Genomic DNA, 7,500 nt, shown 5'->3' on the forward strand with positions numbered 1-7,500 from the left:
ACCAATGCGACTATCGGACTTAGAAAAATTCCGAAGAGTCGATGAAAAGTTATACGAATGCTTTTCGAACCAATGCGACTATCGGACTTAGAAAAATTCCGAAGAGTCGATGAAAAGTTATACGAATGCTTTTCGAACCAATGCGACTATCGGACTTAGAAAAATTCCGAAGAGTCGATGAAAAGTTATACGAATGCTTTTCGAACCAATGCGACTATCGGACTTAGAAAAATTCCGAAGAGTCGATGAAAAGTTATACGAATGCTTTTCGAACCAATGCGACTATCGGACTTAGAAAAATTCCGAAGAGTCGATGAAAAGTTATACGAATGCTTTTCGAACCAATGCGACTATCGGACTTAGAAAAATTCCGAAGAGTCGATGAAAAGTTATACGAATGCTTTTCGAACCAATGCGACTATCGGACTTAGAAAAATTCCGAAGAGTCGATGAAAAGTTATACGAATGCTTTTCGAACCAATGCGACTATCGGACTTAGAAATTTTTCTTTGGAAACTTATGTGAATGGGAGTTTAATTCGCGCATTAGGAGACTTGGTTGATACAGGCAATACGGTGTATCACTCTCCCCCCAGGTCTCCTTCACATTAAAAGAGACTGTGTTTTCAAATTCTGAACGAAACGTGCGTTTCGTTTCCATCGTCCTCTTTTTCTAATAGTATATGTTGGACGAATCGTGCATTTTGGTCGGATCAAGCTTTTCAGACCATCCGTGGATTTTGGTCTTTTCGTGCAAGCCGACCGGGGTGCTCCCCTATATATACCGATTATGCGGCCGAGTGGTCGGCGATGCTGGACGAAATACACGGCGTCTTATGGGAACAATCTTTCGATTGAATCGCCCAAATGGTATTCGTCGTGAAACACTATCAAACGACCTCTTATACTATACCGATTGTCATTTCTCCCATTTCTATCACTCTGTGGATAAATTTCTTTTATTTTTTTTTATATGTAATTTTGAATTGGAAACTTATGTGAATGGGAGTTTAATTCGCGCAATAGGAGACTTGGTTGATACAGGCAATACGGTGTATCACTCTCCCCCCAGGTCTCCTTCACATTAAAAGAGACTGTGTTTTCAAATTCTGAACGAAACGTGCGTTTCGTTTCCATCGTCCTCTTTTTCTAATAGTATATGTTGGACGAATCGTGCATTTTGGTCGGATCATGCTTTTCAGACCATCCGTGGATTTTGGTCTTTTCGTGCAAGCCGACCGGGGTGCTCCCCTATATATACCGATTATGCGGCCGAGTGGTCGGCGATGCTGGACGAAATACACGGCGTCTTATGGGAACAATCTTTCGATTGAATCGCCCAAATGGTATTCGTCGTGAAACACTATCAAACGACCTCTTATACTATACCGATTGACATTTCTCCCATTTCTATCACTCTGTGGATAAATTTCTTTTATTTTTTTTTATATGTAATTTTGAATTGGAAACTTATGTGAATGGGAGTTTAATTCGCGCAATAGGAGACTTGGTTGATACAGGCAATACGGTGTATCACTCTCCCCCCAGGTCTCCTTCACATTAAAAGAGACTGTGTTTTCAAATTCTGAACGAAACGTGCGTTTCGTTTCCATCGTCCTCTTTTTCTAATAGTATATGTTGGACGAATCGTGCATTTTGGTCGGATCAAGCTTTTCAGACCATCCGTGGATTTTGGTCTTTTCGTGCAAGCCGACCGGGGTGCTCCCCTATATATACCGATTATGCGGCCGAGTGGTCGGCGACGCTGGACGAAATACACGGCGTCTTATGGGAACAATCTTTCGATTGAATCGCCCAAACGGTATCCGTCGAGAAACATTATCAATCGTCCTTCTATACCATTCTAGACGTTCATTTACCCTTTTTATATAATCCGTGAATATATTTGGTACAAAAATGTCGTTTTCTACCAAGAATTGTTAATTACAATTGTTTTTGGAAATTAATGAATTTTCAACAATAAGCGCGTATTGTATCGACGAAGGAACGTTAAATAAAGCGTATCCATTGATTTGTTTCGAAATATTTACAAAACTCCACTTTTTATCAATTTGTTAATTAAGGCGTTCAACGAGAACTTTGTTATACATCACAATATCGTTCTTTAATTTGTTATTAACGATCGGAAGAGCAAAAATATCGTTTTCGTCAACGAATTGTTAATAACAATTGGTTTTGCAAATTAATAAATTTTTAACAATAAACGCGTATTGTATCGACGTAGAAACGTTAAATAAAGCGTATCCATTGATTTGTTTCGAAAAATTTAGAAAACTACACTTTTTATCCATTTGTTAATTAAGGCGTTCAACGAGAACTTTGTTATACATCACTATATCGTTTTTTTATTTGACATTATCGATCGGAAGAACGAAAATATCGTTTTTGTCGATTATTTGTTAATAACAATTTTTATTGCAAATTAATAAATTTTTAACAATAAAAGCGTGTCGTATCGACGAAGGAACGTTAAATAAAGCGTATTCATCGATTTTTTTTGAAAAATTCACAAAACTCCACTTTTTATCCATTTGTTAATTAAGGCGTTCAACGAGAACTTTGTTATACATCACTATATCGTTTTTTTATTTGACATTATCCATCGGAAGAATGAAAATATCGTTTTTGTCGATTATTTGTTAATAACAATTTTTATTGCAAATTAATAAATTTTTAACAATAAATGCGTGTCGTATCGACGAAGGAACGTTAAATAAAGCGTATTCATCGATTTTTTTTGAAATATTTACAAAACTCCACTTTTTATCCATTTGTTAATTAAGGCGTAAAATGGGAACTTTGTTATACATCACTATATCGTTTTTTTATTTGACATTATCGATCGGAACAATGAAAATATCGTTTTTGTCGATTATTTGTTAATAACAATTGTTATTGCAAATTAATAAATTTTTAACAATAAAAGCGTATTGTATCGACGAAGGAACGTTAAATAAAGCGTATCCATCGATTTGTTTTGAAAAATCTATAAAACTCTACTTTTTATCCATTTGTTAATTAAGGCGTTCAACGAGAACTTTGTTATACATCACTATATCGTTTTTTTATTTGACATTATCGATCGGAACAATGAAAATATCGTTTTTGTCGATTATTTGTTAATAACAATTGTTATTGCAAATTAATAAATTTTTAACAATAAAAGCGTGTTGTATCGACGAAGGAACGTTAAATAAAGCGTATCCATCGATTTGTTTTGAAAAATCTATAAAACTCTACTTTTTATCCATTTGTTAATTAAGGCGTAAAATGGGAACTTTGTTATACATCACTATATCGTTTTTTTATTTGACATTATCGATCGGAAGAATGAAAATATCGTTTTTGTCGATTATTTGTTAATAACAATTGTTATTGCAAATTAATAAATTTTTAACAATAAAAGCATGTTGTATCGACGAAGGAACGTTAAATAAAGCGTATCCATCGATTTGTTTTGAAAAATCTATAAAACTACACTTTTTATCCATTTGTTAATTAAGGATGTTAAAAATGACAATGTTATAACATAGGATTACTTAATTAGATACGTATTAATTATTTGGTTTATTAAAAAAATCGATTTCAAAAACAAATGTTTTTTTGCCAATAATATATTTTTAATTTGCAATATTATTTATAATTTTTATTTTTTTTTATGTTACTTTTGTTAATAATAATGTGTTTAAACGTGAGGAAACGTTTAGTAATGTATAGGAGCTCAATAAACAAAGTTTTTAAAAATTGGTCTTTTCGTTTGGCACTTTATTCCCATAAGACTCCATGTATTTCACCGTGTGTCGCCGACCACTCGGCCGCATAATCGGTATATATAAGGGAACGTATGTTTCGGCTTGCACGAAAAGACCAAAATTGGCGAATCGTTCGAAATGCTCGATTCGACCAAAATGCACGATTCGCCCAAAGTGCATGATTATTTCGAAACGCATGATTCGCCCAAAATGCACGTTTCGACCAAAATGTACGATTCGACCAAAACGCACGATTCGTACATAATGTACGATTCGAGACTAAGTTTCGAAAATGTTATACGAATGAACGAACGATTGATTCTCCTGTCGTTAAGAGTACATTTCTTTTTCTAAGTACTAAGAGAATTATTCGTAAGTATTATAACGAATATGAAACTTATACGAATGGGTCACTTAGAAAAAATTACGAAATGTCTTCTTATTGTAAACCTATACGAATGGGAGAAATAGTCGAAAGTCTCACCGAGCTGGGGCGGTGAAACTTTTTCCAATGCCAAAGTTTATTGGAAACTTATACGATTAACACGACGCTCTACTTAGTCTATGTTTTTTGGCGGGAATCGATTGGTCGATTCGTTCGGCACTATATTCCCATAAGACTCCATGTATTTCACCGCGTGTCGCCGACCACTCGGCCGCATAATCGGTATATATAAGGGAGCATATAGGTCGGCTTGCACGATTCGCCCAAAATGCACGTTTCGACCAAAAAGCACGATTCGTACAAAATGTACGATTCGAGACTAAGTTTCGAAAATGTTATACGAATGAACGAACGAGATTGATTCTTCTTTCGTTAAGAGTACATTTCTTTTTCTAAGTACTAAGAGAATTATTCGTAAGTATTATAACGAATATGAAACTTATACGAATGGGTCACTTAGAAAAAAATTACGAAATGTCTTCTTATTGTAAACCTATACGAATGGGAGAAATAGTCGAAAGTCTCACCGAGCTGTGGCGGTGAAACTTTTTCCAATGTCAAAGTTTATTGGAAACTTATACGATTAACACGACGCTCTACTTAGTCTATGTTTTTTGACGGGAATCGATTGGTCGATTCGTTCGGCACTATATTCCCATAAGACTCCATGTATTTCACCGCGTGTCGCCGACCACTCGGCCGCATAATCGGTATATATAAGGGAGCATATAGGTCGGCTTGCACGATTCGCCCAAAATGCACGTTTCGACCAAAAAGCACGATTCGTACAAAATGTACGATTCGAGACTAAGTTTCGAAAATGTTATACGAATGAACGAACGAGATTGATTCTTCTTTCGTTAAGAGTACATTTCTTTTTCTAAGTACTAAGAGAATTATTCGTAAGTATTATAACGAATATGAAACTTATACGAATGGGTCACTTAGAAAAAAATTACGAAATGTCTTCTTATTGTAAACCTATACGAATGGGAGAAATAGTCGAAAGTCTCACCGAGCTGTGGCGGTGAAACTTTTTCCAATGTCAAAGTTTATTGGAAACTTATACGATTAACACGACGCTCTACTTAGTCTATGTTTTTTGACGGGAATCGATTGGTCGATTCGTTCGGCACTATATTCCCATAAGACTCCATGTATTTCACCGCGTGTCGCCGACCACTCGGCCGCATAATCGGTATATATAAGGGAGCATATAGGTCGGCTTGCACGATTCGCCCAAAATGCACGTTTCGACCAAAAAGCACGATTCGTACAAAATGTACGATTCGAGACTAAGTTTCGAAAATGTTATACGAATGAACGAACGAGATTGATTCTCCTGTCGTTAAGAGTACATTTCTTTTTCCAAGTACTAAGAGAATTATTCGTAAGTATTATAACGAATATGAAACTTATACGAATGGGTCACTTAGAAAAAATTACGAAATGTCTTCTTATTGTAAACCTATACGAATGGGAGAAATAGTCGAAAGTCTCACCGAGCTGGGGCGGTGAAACTTTTTCCAATGCCAAAGTTTATTGGAAACTTATACGATTAACACGACGCTCTACTTAGTCTATGTTTTTTGGCGGGAATCGATTGGTCGATTCGTTCGGCACTATATTCCCATAAGACTCCATGTATTTCACCGCGTGTCGCCGACCACTCGGCCGCATAATCGGTATATATAAGGGAGCATATAGGTCGGCTTGCACGATTCGCCCAAAATGCACGTTTCGACCAAAAAGCACGATTCGTACAAAATGTACGATTCGAGACTAAGTTTCGAAAATGTTATACGAATGAACGAACGAGATTGATTCTTCTTTCGTTAAGAGTACATTTCTTTTTCCAAGTACTAAGAGAATTATTCGTAAGTATTATAACGAATATGAAACTTATACGAATGGGTCACTTAGAAAAAAATTACGAAATGTCTTCTTATTGTAAACCTATACGAATGGGAGAAATAGTCGAAAGTCTCACCGAGCTGTGGCGGTGAAACTTTTTCCAATGTCAAAGTTTATTGGAAACTTATACGATTAACACGACGCTCTACTTAGTCTATGTTTTTTGACGGGAATCGATTGGTCGATTCGTTCGGCACTATATTCCCATAAGACTCCATGTATTTCACCGCGTGTCGCCGACCACTCGGCCGCATAATCGGTATATATAAGGGAGCATATAGGTCGGCTTGCACGATTCGCCCAAAATGCACGTTTCGACCAAAAAGCACGATTCGTACAAAATGTACGATTCGAGACTAAGTTTCGAAAATGTTATACGAATGAACGAACGAGATTGATTCTTCTTTCGTTAAGAGTACATTTCTTTTTCTAAGTACTAAGAGAATTATTCGTAAGTATTATAACGAATATGAAACTTATACGAATGGGTCACTTAGAAAAAAATTATGAAATGTCTTCTTATTGTAAACCTATACGAATGGGTAGAATTAGTCTAACTGTAGCGGTGAATCGTACAAGAGACTAAGTTCTGTCTTTTTTTTTTTTGCAATAATTTATTTACCGTCGCCGTTCACTCGGCAGAACTGAACTGGTATACTTTTTTTTTAATTTATAATTGGAAACTAATACGTTTGATGCTCCAGAGACTAAGTTTTTTGGCGGGAACCGGTTGGACTTTTTATCGACCAGCCCGTTCCCATAAGACTCCATGTATTTCACCGTGTGTCGCCGACCACTCGGCCGCATAATCGGTATCTTTAAGAGTATGCACGTTTCGGCTTGCTCGAAACGTGCTTTGAAAAAGAATATATTACACATCCACACAGCATTACCACGGGTCGGTGTCTCAGACCGAATGGCCCTTATGTGGTACGCGCTTCGGCGTTGGTTAGTTCGTTGGTTTGTCTGTCATAAAAGAAGTGTGCAGAAAATCACGGCTACTTACTGAGCATCAACTCTCCAAAATCCGAGCGACAAAAATAATATTTTTGTATAATTTTAGCGGAGACGAGAGAAAATCTTTCTGTAGTCTCTGCGCTGAAAAGAGCCATCAGATCCGAACTCCGCATACCGAATCGTTTGAACCGCTGAAGGCAAACTTTTCGGGGGTGTATAAACTCACTTTACGCAGTTTACGCCACAATTGTCCGTCTTCAGCATAAAATCCCGACGTTCCAATAATAATTCAGTCAAACGTCCGGGATGAGAATTGAGGCCATATAATATATATATAATAAAAAGGAGCCCAATCTCTATTAATACATGTAAAACATGTAAAAGCGATAGTATCGTCGTCCGGCATACGTGT

This window comes from Vespa crabro, chromosome 13 (genome assembly GCF_910589235.1).
Source record: "Vespa crabro chromosome 13, iyVesCrab1.2, whole genome shotgun sequence".
In the NCBI taxonomy this organism is placed as follows: domain Eukaryota; kingdom Metazoa; phylum Arthropoda; class Insecta; order Hymenoptera; family Vespidae; genus Vespa; species Vespa crabro.